Raw genomic sequence first — 21,898 nt, 5'->3', positions numbered from 1 at the left:
AGGAAACATGATGAATATGGACCAGGGATGCATTAGTGCCATGCAAGTTTAATAGAAAAAGCAAGTATTAACTTTAACTTAAATTTCCCAAAAGTTAAATTATTTCATGTTGTGGTAAACTTTTGGCTAAAAGCTATTAAAGATAGAGAGCTAAAATGTTGTATATTGTTATAAAACATGATTAACTAAAAAGTAGACCACTCTTGTAATTTTGAGAATAAAATGCATCTTTGAAGAAAAACACTGAATTCATTTCCAAACTTTTTGATAATCATACTTAAAATTTTTAGTATCACAATTTATGACAGCGCCATCTTGTCAATTGCCTGCTTTAAAGATGATAGTGTAAAGAACTTACAGTAAAGAAAATAAACCTTATAATTTGTATGTATTTTGAATAATGTGTATCTATGGTGTACATAAATAATTAGCATGGTTTATTTCACTTGCAACAAAAAATACAATTAAAAGAAAAGGATGTGGTTGACACATAAGAATTTTCCCAAAAGACGTATTTGTAAGCGCTATATGGGGTTACAAACCTTATTCTTTTAGTTACAGTCTTTAGAAAACTGACAATTCTTTCAAAGTTTCCCCTGGTATTTACGGACCAATGGACCAGTCCCCTTAACGTCTCTAAAGCATGAAAACCAACAACAATGCGGCTTTCACTTATAAATCTGCCGCCATACGTCTCTCTATCATAAATGCTCTTACCTGATACTGTTAAAATTTCATCTACACTGTTATTGTCATACCTATTGATCAAGTAGGTAAAATCTGTATTTTAATGCTTAGACAAATACTTGCAAAATTTACTGATCAGTTTTTCTCCTTCTATGTGCATCCCTTACCTTTTTCACGCCAATCATACTAATGGATAGAGTGGTTTTTACGGTTTTTTTATTACATCGCTTTCTTGTCTGTCTGCTCATTACAAATTTTGCAATTGACTTTAAACTAAGTTTCTGATGAGCTAGACACTCCAAATATGTGACATAGCTTGGAAATGGATGACAATACATTTCTTGTAGGTCTGTTCGCTTAGGGTGGGGTTGATTGAAAATGGTTAATAACACCTGACATCTAGGCATCACGCAGGACCTGTGTGCTGTGTTTATAATATCAGAATGCTTTCCAGGCAGTATGTGAGTGGATGGTCACACCTGAGCAAGAAGAGGGAGAGGGAAGAGGAGATGGACAGTGAGAGGGGTTGGAGGTGATTTGTTCAATATATGTCTTCATAAATGAAACTGACAGTAAAATGTTAGTATGTATAGAAATAATTATTTAAATAAAAATTTTAGTCTCATCAAAATGTTTCAAATGCATTACGAAATTTCAGACGTACAAGACTAAAAAGCAGAAAATGAGTATTTGAAGAAAAATAAATTTTTAATTTAACACATTTTTAAATCGGGCTAAAAAGTTAAAATAATTTCTCGCAGCCCCATACAGATTCCTAACCCTATACAGATAATCGTGAAAATATGTGTTTGTGAATGTCTATGACAATACTTGTAATGAAAAACGTGAGATACATGCAATAGACATTATTTAGGAGGTGAACTATTCAAGCGTCAATTATATGTTGCATTCACTCCATGTTTTTCGTTACAAGTAAAACAAGTACTGGCATAGCTGTTAAAAATTCACAAGCACAAATTTTCAGGACTATCAGTATGGAGCTGGATATCTAAGTGGGACTAGATGAAATAATTTTATACTTCTTAGTCCCATTTGTAAATGTGTTATATTACAAATTCTTATTTAGGTACGTGATTTTAAAACATAGTAACAGGTAATACATGCGATGAGATTGCTGACAACCAAAATAATGTAAACTTACACACAACTCAAACTGAATTCAACAATGAGCCAGACGCTGTCTAGCAGGTCTACTGCTGCCTTATCGTACATATGTGTTTACATAAATTTTTGTTTGGTAACTAGGTCATAGAAAGTACAGCGCCGATCGAGGTCCCCTAACCATAGGCTGGGTCTACTTGGCCCCTATTTTATCATACTTGGAACGTCAGTGGTAGCTAATTAGACAAAAATAAAATTTAATAGGCGGTCGGACATTATAAATACAAAGTCCTAGTCATAGGAGTATATCTGTCTCGTTAAACATCAGGTAGTGCTTGAAAAATTCACGCTCCAGTTTCCAGGTGCCCGTCTAGTTATATTTGCGGCTGCGCGTGTGACAGAACGAGATTCCAAACACATGGCTGCGGTACAGGCTCTGTCTATTCGAATGGTAGGCAGCCGGGATGCGAAAGCGTTGCTGAGTGTATTATTATTATTATTATTATTATTATTATTATATCAGTAAACTAAAAGAGAGTGAACGACGCTAATCCTATTAAGTTGGCTGATTCACACTGTTTGAATATCCTGCAGCAACAACAGATTAATTAATACAACGCCAATATTGTCGTGCGGTGACGGTTTGCAATCTGTATTGACTGACTATTCACATACGTAACAAAATAATATTGTTACTGGGATGGGACGGAATGATTGTATTTTCAATTCACCAAACATTAATTTTCTAGAGCCTTAATTGACAAATATCACTGAGGTACCGAAACACGGCAAGGTCGTAATTTTATCATCGCTGTTTCTAGGTAAAGGGTTGCATTATACACGTGAAACAACCAGTAAAATATTTTGTCTGTATCTCTAGCATGCTGGGGTTGAAACAGGTCCGCAAATTTTATGTGATTACAATAACTGTTAGAGGACTCGTATTAAGTTGCTTAGGATGTTTTATGTATTTGTTGATGACTAGTTTCGGACAGGTTCCGCATGTCAGTAAATAAACAAACTTCGTATGCAACTCAAGACGGTTGCTGTTACAGTTACTGCAAAAAATATTTTGTGTATTTTTCCTTGCACTATAAAGTCAGGAAATGGAGAAATGAGTCCTTGAGAAGCGGGAGGCACTTGTAAAAATATGCGTATCGCTTTGTCTTCAGATACGAAGGAGCTCATATTGGATTCCACATACGCAGCTGAGCTGGATTACTCATCAGCTATGTAGAGAGGCGTCCAGTTCCATACTGTCGCCTAATGAACAAAATACTTGCTCGAGATACATCCGATCAACTATGTGACTGAATTAGTTGCTTTTAAATAGCGCGCAGCAGGCTGCTCTTAACGAAGATGAACCATCAGACGTAGAAGTAAAAGCGGAATTATTCCACGGAAGTTCGCAATATGACAACTTATAGAAATGGCGGCATATAATGTTAGAAGCTCCGTCAGGCTGTTCGCGGGCTATGATGTTGTTCATAGAGAAGTCTCAACGCTAAAAAGCTGTAGTGATATGCACCGGAGACCGGAAGTACCAAGTCTAACATGTTGCACTTAAACAGAAGAAAAGACCCTTTGGTGTACGATTATACGGTTACGGAACTGTGATTGGAAGCAGTCACTTTCGTGAAATATTTAGGTGTATGCGTGAAGAGTGATTTAAAGTGGAAATACCCCATAAAACTAATCGTGAAAAAGACAGCTGCGAAACTGAGATTCCTGTCTGTTCTTCGTCTCTCCCCTCTCTCTTTCCATCTCCTCCCCCTCATCTCTCTCTGTCCATCCACTCAAGAGGTAGCTTACAAAACACTCGTTCAAACCCACAGTTGAGTAGTGCTCGTCAGTCTGGATCCTTCACCAGGTATGGTTGATAGAGAAAACAGAAAAGATCGAAAGAAGAGTAGCGGACCGTTTAGAAGAGCGAAAGTATCGTGGAGACGCTCAGTCAATTTGTACCGGATCGCCTATGACGCCCGTGAAGAAGTGTTTTGACTCATAAGTACATGGTCAGGTTTTCAGAATTTTAATAAACGTAACAGCTAACAGCGCAACGGTCTATACGTCTGGAGAATTTTGTGTGTACGAATAGTGGTGAAAGTCGTGCAGAGTTCTTTTACTTGTGCCAGCCCTTGTGGACGAGCGGTTCTAGGCGCTTCAGGCCGGAACCGCGCTGCTACTACGGTTGCAGGTTCGAATCCTGTGTCGGGCATGGATGTGAATGATGTCTTTAGGTTAGTTAGGTTTAAGTAGTTGTAAGTCTAGGGGACAGATGACCTCAGATGTTAAGTCCCATAGTGATTAGAGCCATTTAAACCATTATTTTTTCTTTTACTTGTACGAACCACGCTGACTTACAGTACCCAGTGTCCACGACTTATGCTACGACAGTGGGATTGTACCTAATACGACAGCAACCAGAGAGTGACCGAAGAAAATAAATGCACTTTGTTAACGATGTTTACCAGATCTTGTGTGGATTGTATTCCTGGAGCAAGCCAAAACCATTTTCATGGTTGTATTGATTATAACAACTTGAATTGATGTATTAAGCGATCCTGCGGCGTGCAGCCCATATATTTTACGTAAAATATAATAAGAATTTTACTGAGAAACTGGATAAGTACCCGGCGTTATGGCTCCTTGTTTCCGCACATTCATATGTATTTCACCAACATTGACATTTCTGACACATATTTGTGCACGAAAATGTGGTAACCCCCCACCCCCTCGCCCTTCTCTCTGACCATCTCTGCCTCCCTCTACATCTGTCTACATCTACATCCATACTCCGCAAGCCACCTGATGGTGTGTGGCTGAGGGTACCTTGAGTACCTCTATCGGTTCTCCCTTCTATTCCAGTCTCGTATTGTTCGTGGAAAGTAGGATTGTCGGTATTCCTCTGTGTGGGCTCTAATCTCTCTGATCTTATCCTCATGGTCTCTTCGCGAGATATACGTGGGAGGGAGCAACATACTGCTTGACTCCTCGATGAAGGTATGTTCTCGAAACTTCAACAAAAGCCCGTACCGAGCTACTGAGCGTCTCTCCTGCAGAGTCTTCCACTGGAGTTTATCTACCATCTCCGTAACGCTTTCGCGATTACTAAATGATCCTGTAACGAAGCGCGCTGCTCTCCATTGGATCTTCTCTATCTCTTCTATCAACCCTATCTGGTACGGATCCCACACTGCTGAGCAGTATTCAAGCAGTGGACGAACAAGCGTACTGTAACCTACTTCTTTTGTTTTCGGATTGCATTTCCTTAGGATTCTTCCAATGAATCTCAGTCTGGCATCTGCTTCACCGACGATCAACTTTATATGATCATTTCATTTTAAATCACTCCTAATGCGTACTCCCAGATAATTTGTGGAATTAACTGCTTCCAGTTGCTGACCTTCTATATTGTAGCTAAATGAGTTGGGATCTTTCTTTCTATGTATTCGCAGCACATTACACTTGTCTACATTGACAATCAATTGCCATTCCCTGCACCATGCGTCAATTCGCTGCAGATCCTCCTGCATTTCAGTACAATTTTCCATTGTTACAACCTCTCGATATACCACAGCATCATCCGCAAAAATCTCCAGTGAACTTCCGCAAGGTCATTTATGTATATTGTGAATAGCAACGGTCCTACCCCTTCGGCACACCTGAAATTACTTTTACTTCGGAAGACTTCTCTCCGTAGAGAATGACATGCTGCGTTCTGATATCTAGGAACTCCTCAATCCAATCACAAAATTGGTGTGATGGTCCATATGCTCTTACTTTGTTCATTAAACGACTGTGGGGAACTGTATCGAACGCCTTGCGGAAGTCAAGAAACACGGCATCTACCTGGGAACCCGTGTCTATGGCTCTCTGAGTCTCGTGGACGAATAGCGCGAGCTGGGATTCACACAATCGTTATTTTCTAAACCCATGCTGATTCCTACAGAGTAGATATCTAGACTCCCAAAAAGTCTTTATACTCGAACATAATACGTGTTCCAAAATTCTACAATTGATAGACGTAAGAGATATAGGTCTATAGTTCTGCACATGTGTTCGACGTCCCTTCTTGAAAACGGGGATGACCTGTGCCCTTTTCCAATCCTTTGGAACGCTACGCTCTTCTAGAGACCTACGGTACACCGCTGCAAGAAGGGGGGCAAGTTCCTTCGCGTACTCTGTGTAAAATCTAACTGGTATCCCATCAGGTCCAGCGGCCTTTCTGTTTATCTCCTACTCTCTCCCCTCTCTCTATTTCCTCCTCCTCCCTCTCAGTCCATCTCCTACTTACCCCTTTCTCTGTCCATATCCTCCTACCCCTTTTCTGACCGTTACCTGCTGCCCCTCTGTCCACATCGTGTACCCTTGACGCTCCCTCCACCTCCTTTTGTCCCTTTGTCGGTCCACCAGCTCTTCCCTATCTCTCTGTCACTCCCCACCTTTTGCCTCTGCCTGTCCATCTCCTCATCCCTCTTTCCACCGATCTCCTCTTACCCATCTCTCTATCCATCTCCACCTCCCTTTTCCTTCTCTGCCCCTTCCTCTGCTCTCCCTTGCCCATCTCATCCCCCCAACTCTCTCTGTCCACCTTCTCCTTCCCCTCTCTGTATACCTTTTACATCTTCTCTCCGTTCACCTCAGTCTCTTCCCTTTCTATATTTCCTCTGCCCTCTCTCTCTTTTATCCCCCCATCGCTCTTCTGTCTGTCCATCTCCACCTCCCTCCTCTCTGTACACCTCCTCCTCACCCCTCTTTCAGTCCATTTCCTCCTCTCACTCTCTCAGTCCATCTCCCCCTTTCTCTTTCCATCCAGCTACTCCTTTACCCCTCTCTCCATCCATCTGCTCCTCTCCCTTCGTTCCCTGCCACAACATTATCATCCCCAACCCAAGGGAAAGTTTTTAGTTCCAACCCCCATAGCATTTCTTTCCACATAGTAAGTTCAAATGGTTCAAATGGCTCTGAGCACTATGGGACTTAACATCTGAGGTCATCAGTCCCCTAGAACTTAGAACTACTTAAACCTAACTAACGTAAGGACATCACACACATCCATGCCTGAGGCAGGATTCGAACCTGCGAGCGTAGCAGTCACGCGGTTCCGGACTGAAGTGCCTAGAACCGCACGGCCACCGCGGCCGGCTTAGTAAGTAATAAGTGTATCAAGTTTGATTGAAATCCAGGAGTGTAGGAGGAACTGAAATTTGGTTAAGATCGATCCAGGAGTGCAGGAGGAACTGAAATTTGGTTAAGATCGATCCAGGAGTGTAGGAGGAGTTTTTCCCCTCACACGCATATGTATTGTATATTTCACCTGTATTTAAAATATCTGACATATATTTGTGCACAAAAGTGTGGTAACCGATAAATCTTTTTCCTTTCATCATTTTGTGAAAGGTGTCAGTGACAAAAACTCTCTTAGAGGATCTGAATTATACGTAAAGCTCGCTGCAAATCACTAAGTGTTCTCAGAATTGGATGAATATAGTCTGGACATTCGCACGTCGTGAGTAACACTGCTGTTTAATCAAATCTCCCAACCCTCGGAGAGGTAGATGGTTCTATCCCTAAAGTGGTTAATTTCAGACAGTATGTGATATGTGTACCAACTCTGGATGAAATCAACAAGTTATTTAAGAGGATATGGGCAACATACGAGGCGTACTGAAAAGTAATGCCTCTGAATTCCTTATGTGAAAGTTCTTAGAGCTTTTTAAATAAACCAAATGTTACTAACGGTCTACATTTTATTCTTCATGTCTACATATCTGCAGCCCTTTGCCGCTAGAGAGCCCCGAATTGTAGCGTGTAACATGCCAGTGTGTAATCTGTGTAAGTCGTTTCTTGAGACGCAGTCTGCTGAATCGAGTTTCAAATCTGAAGGGTTCGTACACACATGGAGCATCCTCTTTTTCAGCATAATGCCAGATCGCACACGAGCGCTGCGACAGCTGCAACAATTCGACGCCTTTTGTTCACTCTCGTCTGCCATCCTCCATACAGTCCCGATTTCGTACCATTAAATTTTAATTTGTTTCCAAAACTTAAAAGAACACCGTCGGGGACTTAAAATCGATAGTCACGAACCGGTGCAAGCAGGGGTAAGGTTTGACTTCGTCAACAAAGTGAAACATTCTACAGTGACGATATCAACAAGCTGTTCTCCTGTTGAAATGAACGTGTCTGTCACCAGGGTGACTGTGTTGAGAAATAAATATGTAGACATGAAAAATAGAGATGTAGAATGTCAATAACGTTTGTTTAGATGTACAGTACCTACTAGATATGCTACATGTGGCTGAAAATTATTTTATGTGTACTTTAATTATGTCTGTGTGTAACGGTTGAATTAATTACTATTTTATGTAATAAATCAGAAGGAGATTAGCGAAAAGACTATTATTGTATTGTAATGCGTTGGGAACACGGTAATGAAAGGGTACAAATAGTGGATATAGATACATATAGACGTTAGGGAGATATCAATCAGCATGTTGCCTTCGTTGTAGCTTTGTTTTCTACAAAGATATGAACAGCGGTATGGCTTTTTTAAACGGCCCCCTGTATTTTTTTATTCCGTGATTCATTTCCTTACCTAAATATCTATTCAAAAATGTATCACAGTGTACCACTCACTGAAACACAACGTTATTAATTACATAACACAACACTGACTTTGATCCCGGGATCACAAACTCGTCCACTTGCTGGGGTTGTCAGAAAACAAATGAAAACCAAGTAAAAACATAACACAAAATTGACTTTTACTCTCCTGTGCCATTGCCCAGGAGTAGAACATTCAACGGTGCTCAAAGTGGTGATCCTGGACACCTACATTGGTGAACTCGTTGAATGAAAGAACTGTTGACTGCTTCCAGTGTTGCCTGCTGAAGAGAATTACAAGCAAGCACGATACGTTCCTGCATGTCCTCTGGAGTTGTTAGAATATCGCGATAGATAATGTCTTTAATGCATCACAAAAGAAAAAAGTCCAGTGTATTTGAATCAGGAGACCTACCAGACCAAGCAACTGTTCCCCCTCGACCAATCCATCTGGCAGGATACCTTTGGTTCAGAACACGACGTGCACACTGGACATCCATCGTGTTGATACCACATAAGCATTATGGTTCACTACATCCAGAAGAGGAGGAAGAATTTGTCTGAGGAAGTTGGCATACGCTGTGGCTTTTAGACTACCATTGACGAAATAAGGACCAATAATTGTAGTACCAAGCTTCCCACACCAGACATTAACTCTCCATTGACGCTGGTGTTCCACCTGTCTAAGCCATCGTTGGTTCTCGCTGGACCAATAATGCATGTTCTTTATATTTCCCTGTCCTTTGTTTGAGAAGGAACATTCTTCAGTAAATAGAACATTGGAGAAGAAGTACGGGTTTGGCGAGGATTAGCTGCTAGGCCCACTGACAGAACTGTACACGATTGTGGAAATCATTACCATGCAGCTCTTGATGTAGGTATACATGGTAAGGATGGAACCGATGACGTGTAAGAATAAGATGTACACTGCCTTTACTAATGCCAATCTCGTGTTCAAGCTGTCGTGTGCTCGCATGTGGATTCAGAGCAACGGAAGCGAACCGGACGGTGTGGCCGAGCGGTTCTAGGCGCTTCAGTTCGGAACCGCGGGACCGCTACGGTCTCAGGTTCGAATCCTGCCTCGGGCATGGATGTGTGTGATGTCCTTAGGTTAGTTAGGTTTAAGTAGTTCTAGGTTCTAGGAGACTGATGACCTCAGATGTTAAGTCCCATAGTGCTCAGAGTCATTTTTGAACGGAAGCGAGAACAGTAACTACGGCAGCTTCGTCTGTGCGAGTGCTACGACGATTGCGCTGTCGTGGGTTGATACCTTCCGTCTCCTGACCTGTACAACAAGACGAGTAAACATCCATCGGGAAGGTGGGTTCTTGTCAGGATCTCGCTGTCTGCACGGTTCCGCTGCCTGCGTAGCATTTCGCGTACCTTCAACGGCAACAATAAAAGAAACGTTATGTCGATGCAGTTTGTAGGAAGGACAGCCTGTACTGTATGCCTGCTCTACACAACAGTATTTAAAAGGACTAAACTACTGTACTAAATGTACCCGTACATAAGGAAACCTGCAATTACTGTTCTGCTAACTTACATTCCCCACAAGTGAGTAGCATTTCTACCATCTCCTCGTTGGTGAACGTTCTACTCACACAACTCTGCAACTGACGATGGTTGACGGAATGACGGGTGTGCATTCTACTTATGTTTACATTTGTCGTCTGTCAACGTCATCACGTGGATGTGTTCCACCTACACTAGGCGCTGGGAGCGTCAACGGCATTGTTGTGTTAATGTAATTAATAACGTTGTGTTTCAGTGAATGGTACACTGTGATACATTTTTGAATAAGTATTTAGGAGAGGAAATGAATTACCGAATAAAAAATACAGGGTGCCGTTTAAAAAAGTCATACCGCTGTTCATATCTTTGTAAAAAACAAAGCTACAACGAAGGCAATCATGCTGATTGATGTCCCCCTGACGGCTAAAGAACATTTGCTTGAAACATTTTGTAATTTGCATCTAGACAAACAGTTATTTAGGGTGGTCAAGGTAAATGGGACACCCTGCATACATATCCACTATTCGTATCCTTTCATTACCGTGTTCCCAACACATTAAAATACAATAATAGTCTTTTCGTTAATATATATAATATATGTATATAATATATATACTTTGGCTCCACGATCTCATTTCCAGAGAATAGGAGCACAGTAGATTTATTCATTTTTCTCAAGGAAGTTGTCATCGTAAACTGTCACAAAAATTGGAAACCCACAGGCATGACCAATGTCGTACCACGAAACGGTTTTATATTGCCATCTTGGGTTGTCGGGTGTTCTGCCGGATATCAGTGTCGTACTTGCACGATATTTCGGTCACGTAGCTCGTGGCCTTCATCATATTGATAAACGGAACAACTTGTGATATAGGATGACCACAATTTCGCCTACTTGCTAACGACCACAAGCAAATTATCACAACCTACATTGTTTTGCCCAGAAAAACCTTTAGAAGTTCTACCAGCAGAAAATGTAACGTTCCTTAACAACACAATAATTAGCATGGACAAACTGATGGCGACACAACAAGGACGAATTTCCGCAGAACGAATATTTCATCATATTCAGCATTATAGAGATGGACAACAGTATATTATGACTATAAATATTACCACTACCAGTGCTACCACTGTTCTACTAACAATCTGTGTACTCTACTTTCGCTTAAGGCGTAAAGTCACTCATTTCCCTGGATCAGCAAACATCAAATACTTGTCGAGAGACTAAACATTATTAATAAGGACCAAAACGTGTAACATGAAATAAGATTGTAAGATTGTATTTGAATATAAGAATTCAGCAAACACCATATACGATTATGAAACAAAATAAAGACTTCGTGAATAAGCTTCACAAACTTGTGAATAACAAGAGATTGTACAGTGTGTAACTATCCACGTAACATGTAAGATTGTGCCTTAGGCAAACTAAGAAAAAATTCAGGACGAAACTTTACAAAAGAAGGGATATGTTGTGCTGCAGAAAGGCGTCTTGGGCAAATGCAAAGTTTTCTTAAAGTTTTCTCAAGGTAGCGCTAAACCAAGTGAAACGAGGCCAGCTCACCGTATAACAATCAAAATTACAAACAGACTGATACTGCAAACAATATGACACTCCCCGGAAGCTCCACCTCACTCGAGTAGTAGTTTGAATCGGTAACGATGTTTGGAAACATCACTGACAGCTAGGAACAGTTGTTTTACTTGACTATACTACCGGCTTCACAGCTTACAACCGCATCTTCAAGTGCCACCTACGTATTTAATAACTGAAATATAGTTATAGACTGTTTTGAAATTTTGTGCTATTATAGATGATTATTTGAAAACTTATACTCACAGAAATGACTGCATTAATCCATCATTGGTGAACCCAACGCTCTTAGTCAAGTTATTCCCATTCTGAGAATACTGTCACTATCCAAAAACTGGGCATAGCTGAGAAGTTGTTCCTTGGAATACCCTGAAAAATGTTGCTAGGTAGACCGAAACAATACAGTTGCCTTTGATTACACATGCAAGTATTTACCAGCAGAAAAATGCTCGTATCGGAGCACAGAAAATACGATTATGTTCCCCTTTATTAGAAGACTCGGACCGAAAAGTGTGGTACCTGCTGCCTCATTCTACCTCGGCCAGCATCTTCAAAAATTTTCGCAAAAATATTGGCATGAGAACAAATTCGTTGCTTTTTGTAACATGCAGCTCACCTCTCACGCCCACAAGCTGCCCTAACTCTATGTCGGTCACACTCAGCAGTCTCTCGGGCTCAGCGCCCCCAGCTGCCCATTCTCATTCACTCTCTCGTCCCATCTCATTGTCATTATGTCATTGTGACTTTCCAGCTGTTACTTTCTCCTGTCTCACAGCCGCAGTCACTTTCATTCTGTCCTACTCTTCTATCAGTGTCACTGTGTCCCTCTCGCTGTCTTTTACTGCCGCTATCTCATTCATTCAATCCCACTGCTACTGTATTCTCATTGTCACCATCTCTCTGCCGACCGGATTGGCTGAGCGGCTCTAGGCGCTACAGTCTGGAACCGCGCGACCGCTACGGTCGCTGGTTCGAATCCTGCCTCGGGCATGTATGTGAGTGATGTCCTTAGGTTAGTTAGGTTTAAGTAGTTCTAAGTTCTAGGGGACTGGTGACCTCAGCAGTTAAGTCCCATAGGGCTCAGAGCCATTTGAACTATCTCTCTCTTCCTCGTTGTCACTGTCAAAAACTCAGTCTCTCATCATCACTGGTTCTCACCCACTTCTACTTTCCCCTTCTCTTTAGTCCTCTCCCACTGGTAACGTCTCCTTCACACTTTCCCTACCTCAGTTTTCTCATTGTCTCCTATGGTCCACTGCCACCGTGTCCCTCTCTTTCTCTCACACTGCTGTTGTCTCCTTTGCTCTTACTATACCACAACCAGTGTCAACTGTCTTGCAGTATTATTACTTCTCCATCTCTTTCCCTCCAACACTGTCTCATTTTCTCTCAGCATGAGAAAGGGCGAATGTGTTTGCGCAAATGCTCCACTAATTTGTTCATTCACGAGTATATGTGTCAGTTCGATTAGATCATAGTTTTTTCATGGGTATGCCAGTCAATCGATTTATTTAATTTTCAGGTCCTTATTGTACGTAAAAGAGTGGAGGAATTTGGACCCTCTATTTCTGGGTTGGTATGAAGATACCAGGAAAATTTTCAAGGTTGTTCGAAATCTGGATCTTAGCAATATATCGTAAAACGTTCAGCCATTTGTTGCGTATATATGACCGCGGCTGGGGTCGGTACCAAAAAAATCATGTATTAAACAATATTTTAAGCGTACATGTAATACAGTTTTGACGAACTAAACCCACAAAATTTAAGCAAATACATCATTCATAAATTACTCACAGGTATACCAATCAATTCAAATCAGAGTATATTACGAATATAGCTGTCGACATCAATCAATTTATTTAATATTTACGTGCATGTTTTACGTACACGAGTAGGGAAACTTTGAACCTCTGTATCCCGGAAACGGATTAAGGTATGAAGAATATTTTCAAGGTTGTTCGAGACCGATATCTTTGGAACGAATTGTAAGAATTTCAACCATTTGCTTTGCTTACCCATCTTGGAATCCTTGCCTGGTATTTGGTCAGCTGTTGATGGAGAAAATATAGTAAGAAGAATACCATTTTTTGGCGTTTTCCGAGGAACTGCCCCTGAACTAATGATGCTTCCGTAAGTCGTATCAAGCCCACTGTAGACCACATCAAGTCCAAGAGGAGCCGACCGATTTCTTCCATTTGCCGAATCAAGAGCAAGTGTGGCGCACTGACACTAAGATCATCTTTCTGTTGGGTATACGACTGGTCAATAGTTCAAGGGCTACCCAAAACATTTAGCTCTACCATATTATCATCAAAAGAACAGGACTATGAGCATCGGCAAATCTCGCTTTAATGCGCAGCGGTTTGGAACATACTGATAAGCATGCTGTCATGAGCCCGCATCTCGTGGTCGTGCGGTAGCGTACTCGCTTCCCACGCCCGGGTTCCCGGGTTCGATTCCCGGCGGGATCAGGGATTTTCTCTGCCTCGTGATGGCTGGGTGTTGTGTGCTGTCCTTAGGTTAGTTAGGTTTAAGTAGTTCTAAGTTCTAGGGGACTGATGACCATAGATGTTAAGTCCCATAGTGCTCAGAGCCATTTGAACCATTTGAACCATGCTGTCGTGTGCCTAGCGGTAAGAAAAGTAAACAGTGCTGGAGGCTAAAACGCATTTTGGAGATATAGCTACTAACATAGTTAGCAATAGAAAAAGTACAAGACCGTAGGTACAAAGTAGAATAAACTAGGCACGTAGCTTTCTCACATATGTCAAACCAGCCGCGAAAGGTTCAGCTTGCAAAAGTAGGGCCTGGCTTGCCCAGACACCAGACAATACTGACTGCCTAGGTAAATAATAACTGTCTGCAATGAAAGTTGTCAAAATATTATAATTCTTTAAGTCCAAGTGACTCTTCTAAGTGTTGTTATACTGTCTTATTTGTATGTGAAAATTTCCACTTTTTCTTTTCTATGCAGGATTAAGATTTTCAGCAAGACTTGTGGACTACACCCGTCTTCCCGGAAGTGCGAGGTTAGTGCAGATTTCGAATTTGTTAATTTAAGGTGTTCCTGTAACCTTTCACTGAAGGACCTACTAGTTTATCCTATGTGCGTTTCGGGGCAAACATTGATTTTGACGCAGAAAACACCAGTTGCTTTATATTTCTTATAAGAAGCACTCTCTGTTTTTCTCTCGAGTTACGGTAGAAACTTACCTCGTGAGTCAGTGTATCTGTTTGTCAAAACTGGAGCAACATCCGTTCCCAAGTTGTGCGATTAGCCTGCATATAGAGACGGACGCGAGCAAGCGACTTCAGTTTATATGTTATAAAAAATAAAAGAAGATAAAATTCCACATATTTTGGATCTACCTGTTTTTTCACTGTACAATTTCTCTCAAACACCTGAGGGGAAATTGTTGGTTGAAAATACTTGGTTATTTCAAATCACGATTCTCACGTCATCTAATGAAATCGTGGCTGTCTTTTTGTTATTGGTCGTTTTTATTACGACACTCCAAAGTTGGGTAACTTACTGGCAATTGTCCAAAGAATTTGAAGTGAATTAAAAGTGCAGATAACGATTGCTGATCCGAGAGAAGCAGGAACTGACAGTCTGCAATTTTCATCATATTTATAAATGCCTATTTCCATGTCATTGAGAGGTGAACGCTAGGTTAAAACTCAGAATGAAAGAGAAAGTGACCCAGCCAGTATTCGAACCCAACCTTTGGTTTACAAAGACGTCGTCGTATTGGTAGATGACCACAGCAGATGGAAATTAAACACCTCCAGCTTTATTCTTGAGGCACTGATACTCAATTGAGCTATGGCGGCTTTTAGATAGGTGTCAGTGGCATCGTTTTCACAACTTAACTTCACAGTTCAGACAATTTCTACGACATATTTACAGATTATATACAAAAATCTTCCTCGTGATCTAGGGTATCAATTATTCAACATCAGAACAAAATTCCCACAGCAGTTCCTGAGGTTAGCCCGCATCTGCAGACAGACCCGAGTCAGCGATTTCAATTTATATATAGGTAGAGAGAGAGAGAGAGAGAGAGAGAGAGAGAGAGAGAGAAGACGTAGATATAGCATAAAACAGTTCTTACCGCATTGTGTAGCAGCTAGCGACAGGACAACAACCAAACAAAGAGTCAACCACAGAGGCAATTTCGTGCCCTGCGGAGTAGCCAATCGGTGGATTACTAAAACTGAGACATCGACGTTGCGCAGCTTTACTCGGGACACAGACTTACCCCACTCTACTGTACCCACTGACTACATACGTTCTAGCTACAGATGATGGGCGGTAATGTCCGAGAACGGTGTAACAAAAAATTCAAATAAATGAAAAAAAATTCATATAAACCGCTTTTGTCAACACTTACGTGTAAAAAGACATCTTCATGAATTATAACAATGTTCACGTTTCCCGATAGACACACAACGTTGAAACTCGAAATATTATTCGTTGATAGTGCTGTTAGGTACTGTACACCAAATTTGCCCAACATATCAGTGAGACAAACAGACAGTGCGAGCAAGCACAGTAAGTCTTTCAGAGTGTGCCATTGGAGCACGTACATAACAATCTACATCTACATTTACATCTACATAGATACTCTGCAAATCACATTTATAAGCGTGGCAGAGGGTTCATCGAACCACCTTCACAATTCCCTATTATTCCAATCTCGTATAGCGCGCGGAAAGAATGAACACCTATATCTTCCCGTACGAGCTCTGATTTCCCTTATTTCATCGTGGTGATCATTCCTTCCTATGTAGGTCGGTGTCAACAAAATATTTTCGCATTCGGAGGAGAAGGTTGGTGATTGGAATTTCGTCAGAAGATTCCGTCGCAACGAAAAACGCCTTTCTTTTAATGATATCCAGCCTAAATCCTGTATCATTTCTGTGACACTCTCTCCCATATTTCACGATAATACAAAACGTGCTGCCTTTCTTTGAACTTTGTTGATATACTCCGTCAGTCCTATCTGGTAAGGATCCCACACCGCGCAGCAGTATTCTAAAAGAGGACGGACAAGCGTAGTGTAGGCAGTTTCCTTAGTAGACCTGTTACGTTTTCTAAGTGTCCTGCCAATAAAACGCAGTCTTTCGTTAGCCTTCCCTACAACATTTTCTATGCGTTCCTTCTAACTGAAGTTGTTCGTAATTGTAATACCTAGGTATTTAGTTGAATTTATCGCTTTTAGATTAGACTGATTTATCGTGTAACCGAAGTTTAACGAGTTCCTTTTAGCACTCATGTGGATGGCCTCACACCTTTCGTTATTTAGGGTCAACTGCCACTTTTCTCACCATTCAGATATCTTTTCTAAATCGTTTTGTAGTTAGTTATGATCTTCTGATAAGTTTATTAGTCGATAAACGACTGCGTTATCTGCAAACAACCGACGACGGCTGCTCAGATTGTCTCCTAAATCGCTTATATGGATAAGGAACAGCAAAGGGCTTATAACAGTAGTGTTGGGGAACGCCAGAAATCACTTCTGTTTTACTTAATGACTTTCCGTCAATTACTACGAACTGTGACCTCACTGACAGGAAATCACCATTCCAGTCACATAACTGACACGATACTCCATAAGCCCGCAATTTCACTTCGAGCCACTTGTGTGGTAGAGTGTCAAGCCTTCCGGAAATCCAGAAATACGGAATCGATCTGAAATCCCTTTTCAATAGCACTCAACACTTCATGTTAATAAAGAGCTAGTTGTGTTTCACAGCAACGATGTTTTCTAAACCCATGTTGACTGTGTGTCAATAGACCGTTATATTCGAGGTAATTCATAATGTTCGAACACAATATATGTTCCAAAAGCCTGCTGCATATCGACGTGAACGATATGGGCCTGTAATTTAGTGGATTATTCCTACTACCTTTCTTGAATATTGGTGTGACCTGTGCAACTTTCCAGTCTTTGGGTACAGATCTTTCGTCGAACGAACGGTTGTATATGATTGTTAAGTATGGAGCTGATGCATGAGCATACCCCGAAAGGAATCTAATTGGTATAAAGTCTGGACCAGAAGACTTGCTTTTATTAAGTGATTTAAGTTGCTTCACTACTCCGAGGATATTTACTTCTACTCATGTTGGCAGCTGTTCTCGATTCGAATTCTGGAATATTTACTTCGTCTTCTTTTGTGAAGGCATTTCGGAAGGTTGTGTTTAGTAACTCTGCTTTGGCAGCACTGTCTTCGATAGTATCTCCATTGCTATTGCGCAGTGAAGGCATTGATTGTTTCTTGCCACTAACATACTTCACATACGACCAGAATCTCTTTGGATTTTCTGCCAGGTTTCGACACAAAGTACAGTTGTGGGAACTATTATAAGCATCTCGCATTCAAGTCCGCGCTAAATTTCGAGCTTCTGTAAAAGATCGCCAATCTTGGGGTGGTCCTCTAGCAAATAAATCCAGCCACTGTCTCAAGATGATATCTCTGCATTCAGTGCTAAACGCAACAGCCGCTGGAATCATCGGATACTGTTCGCAGGCTGTCTTGTCAGGAGCTCGTTGGCGATCCAACTCACGTCCGATGTTGTGGCTAGTGTCTCGCTCCGAGAAACACCTCCGGGTGTTGGGCAGGGCAGCAAACTAGGAAGTTGCGCGCCGCAGCGCCCGTGGCGGCGGGTCCGTGAACTACGGCCGTCCGACGGCGGCGCCAACTGTTTTGAGTTCGCCGCGCTTCTGAATTCGAGCCACGTCGGATAGGAGAGGATGGGAAGGGGACACCGTTGTTTCGTCGCGTAATACTGACACAGTGCATTATGCTCGAAGAAACTCAGCCGGTATGTATTGTGCGAGCTCAGCGTAAAGTTAATAATTTACACGAGTTCGTCGCCACGCTTACGCAATTTTCTCCCGTGCTTGCACCTCTAAAACTTTGTCTATGCAGTAGCATTATGCTGGTGTACAAATGACAGCAGAATGTTGCCTTGTCGAAGGGAGAGTAAGGTACTCCTGCAGTCTGAGTGAACAGCTTTTGGAAAACGAATGGCTGGACAACTACGAAACAGTGAAAGGAGAGATGTATTATTCAAAGAAGGAATCTAAACTGCTCACATGACATGACACTGTAGTTATAGAGGGCCGAAACCATATCACCGATGATTTAACCACCCTCAGGATGTAAGATACAGTATAACATTTATATTAACGGTTTATGAATGCGGTACTGTTATTCGTTTAACATGTATTGTGTAACTTATTTAATGTATGTCGGTGGACATCTGCGGAGAGCAGACGGCTGAACTTGAAGTGCCTTGAGCTTCGCACGTCACCAGTCACCAATCTTCTCTGATCGAAAGCCATTATCCGAAAGAGGAGCCGAAACTAAAAAAAAAAAAAGAAAAAAATCTCCTGTGGCCGTTGTGATGTGACATTACACTGAAGTGACCAAAGTCATGGGACAGCGATATGCACATGAACACATGAGGGTAGCATAGTGCACACAAGGCATGAAAGATCAGTGCATTGTCAGAGCTGTCATTTGTATTGAGTAGATTCACGTGAAAATGTGTCCCCCGCAGGACACAAATTAACGTACTTTGAACGCTTAATGATAGTTGGAGCTAGACGCATAGGACATTACTTTTCGAAAATCATTAGAGAATTCATTATTCCGCACCACAATGTCAGGAGTGTGCCGAGAATACAAAATTTCCGGCATTATCTTTCACCATGGACAACGCAGTGGCTTGCGGCTTTCACTTAACGACTGAGAGCAGCGGCATTTACTCGGTGTTCTCACTGCTAAAAGACAAGCAGCACTGCATGAAATAACCGCAGAAATCATTGTGGGACGTACGAAGAACGTATCCCTTAATACAGTGCAGCGAAATTTGGCGTTAATCGGATATGGCAGAAGACGACTGACGTGAGTGTCTTTTCTAACAGTACGACATCGCCCGCAGCCCCCCTCCTGTGCCTGTGACTGTATTGGTTGGACCCTAGGTGACTGGAAAACTGTGGCCTGGTCAGATGGGACCTGATTTCATGAGTTACGAGCTGATGGTAGAGTTTGAATACGGCGCAGACCGCAGGAAGCTAAGGATTCGAGTTGTCATCAAGGCACTGTGCAACCTGGTGGTGGCTCTATGGTGGTGTGGGCGGTGTTCACACGGAATGGAATGCGTCCTGTGGTCCAACTGAACCGATCGCTGACTGGGAATCGTTCTTTTCGGCTACCTGGAGACCATTTGCAGCCAGGCATGTACTTTATGTTCCCAAACAACGATCGAGTTTTTATGGATGACACTGCGCCATGTCACTGGGCCACAGTTGTTCGCCATTGCTTTGAAGAACATTCTGGACGATTCGAGCGAATTTTGAAGGACATATACTAAACATAAAACAGACAATATTGGTACAAGGCTGAAGACCTGGGACAGTACCTGCGACCAAATAAAATGACAATCAGAAACAACCAACAGTGGTGCACAGAAGTTTTCCAAGGGTCGGCCCGTGGAGGAAACTAAGAACAGTTTAGGTAGGACATACAGCCAAGCGTAACACTAAACAATCGTGTGCTAACACGACCTAGGGACGGCTGAAGAATCAGCCAACAGCCTAATCAATTCCCTTCCACCCGACACACTCGCTGCTCTATTCCAACCGGCCAACTGACTACTCCAGTACGCAGACAGCATTCATCTGCTCTGTGGAAATCACAGAGGCTACTTACGGCTCTATGTAAACACACTTGCACAAGAACCATCGTAAAAGCAATCACTGTAGAACAACAAGGACGAATCAATTCGACACACAGAGTTTCCACAAGCGGTCGGCGACCAAATACACGTCGTCCTATGAGACGACCGACCAAATACCACCCCAGGTCATTCACACTGAAGTTACATGTGTCGGGAACGGTCGGGCGAGTCTTGGCTGCGTCCGTTTGTAATTCGGAGACACGGCGACCCGGGCACACTTGCTCGGAAACAACCATGCAGAGGTAACTCTTGCCCATTGGCCACGACATCTCTGCACAGGGAAGAAACCGACCCACGTCCTGCAAGATGACCAAGTCACGAGGCCCAGAAACGGCCAAAAGACCAAATACACGTCGCCCGATGAGACGACCAACCGAACGACCGACCAACGATCTCTCGCTCCAATCTCCCTCCGTCGGACAGTTCATGCGTGTCGCCAGCGGTCGGCGAGCACTGGCTGTCTTTACCTCGCTGGCGCTCCGGCCCCGACTTCACTGCTGCTGCGTCCGGACTGCCCTCTCGCCAGACGACGACTCGGAAATACTAGCGGTCGCTCCAGAGATGGTACGACAGTGCACTTATCGATAAGCGCTGCTGCTAACACTCACGGGCAAGCTAACCAGCAACCTAGTGTCGCCAGTAAATCGAATTAAAAGAAAAACGAGGCGACAGAACCACAAAAACAAAATGACGAGCAACATGACCGCGCACGGCTCAGTACCTGTTTCAATATTAAGTAGGCTATCACTCTCCTTCCGGAGGGTTTAGTGGAAAACATGGGGATCGTTATATCCAGAAATAAAATATACGCTTCACATCGTACCTTTCATTATATTTGCGATAATTAATGTTTCCCACTAAAACACAGAGTCAGTATTTACTAGTGAGCCTGGAACCTATGCTAATTCGCCTTGACAACTTTTCTCCTGGAAACCATAAGTCTGTCTTCTAATTCCAGTCGTCAGTACTGAAGGGATGAGTTTTTAACGTAATACTTGCAACAGTTTTATATTTGAATAAATGTAATATTTGATTTCAGTTCTAGAATGGCACTAATAAGATCTTAAATGACTTGCTTGTCGAACATTACTTAAGGAAATTTACAAGAAAAATGTGTTTAGTTATTGCCATGAGACTTATTTTCGTTTTGAAAACTTTAGGAAACGATTGCAACCAAATGATTTTAAGGAAGTGATTTTACATAGCGACTCATCAATCTGGCACATCTTCACTTTCTCACTTTAATGAACCATACAATCGTAGCATTAAATGCAGTTTCTTTCCACTTAATAAACAATAATTTGATGGTAGGATTTAAGCAACGTCATAATAGCTACCAGAAATAAGATGGTAACACTTCAAAAATAACTACTAATGATTTAATCCGAAAGTACTTTTCATGACCGTTTACATTAATACAAGTGCGGCTCTTCTTAAAAGAATAATAACGAAGCAGACTGTCGGTAGCTTACCCTGCCAGAAGTAGTGCCGTTGAGAATATGGTGCAATAATGCTTCCAGAGAAGCTTAACGTCTCATAATAATTAGGTAGATCAAACATGGCATAATGCCCACCTTTTGGAACCGTCGTTGAAGTAAGCTGGTGTAATTCTTGCA

The sequence above is a fragment of the Schistocerca cancellata genome, chromosome 3 (genome assembly GCF_023864275.1).
Source record: "Schistocerca cancellata isolate TAMUIC-IGC-003103 chromosome 3, iqSchCanc2.1, whole genome shotgun sequence".
NCBI lineage: Eukaryota > Metazoa > Arthropoda > Insecta > Orthoptera > Acrididae > Schistocerca > Schistocerca cancellata.
This window is presented reverse-complemented; position numbering follows the sequence as displayed.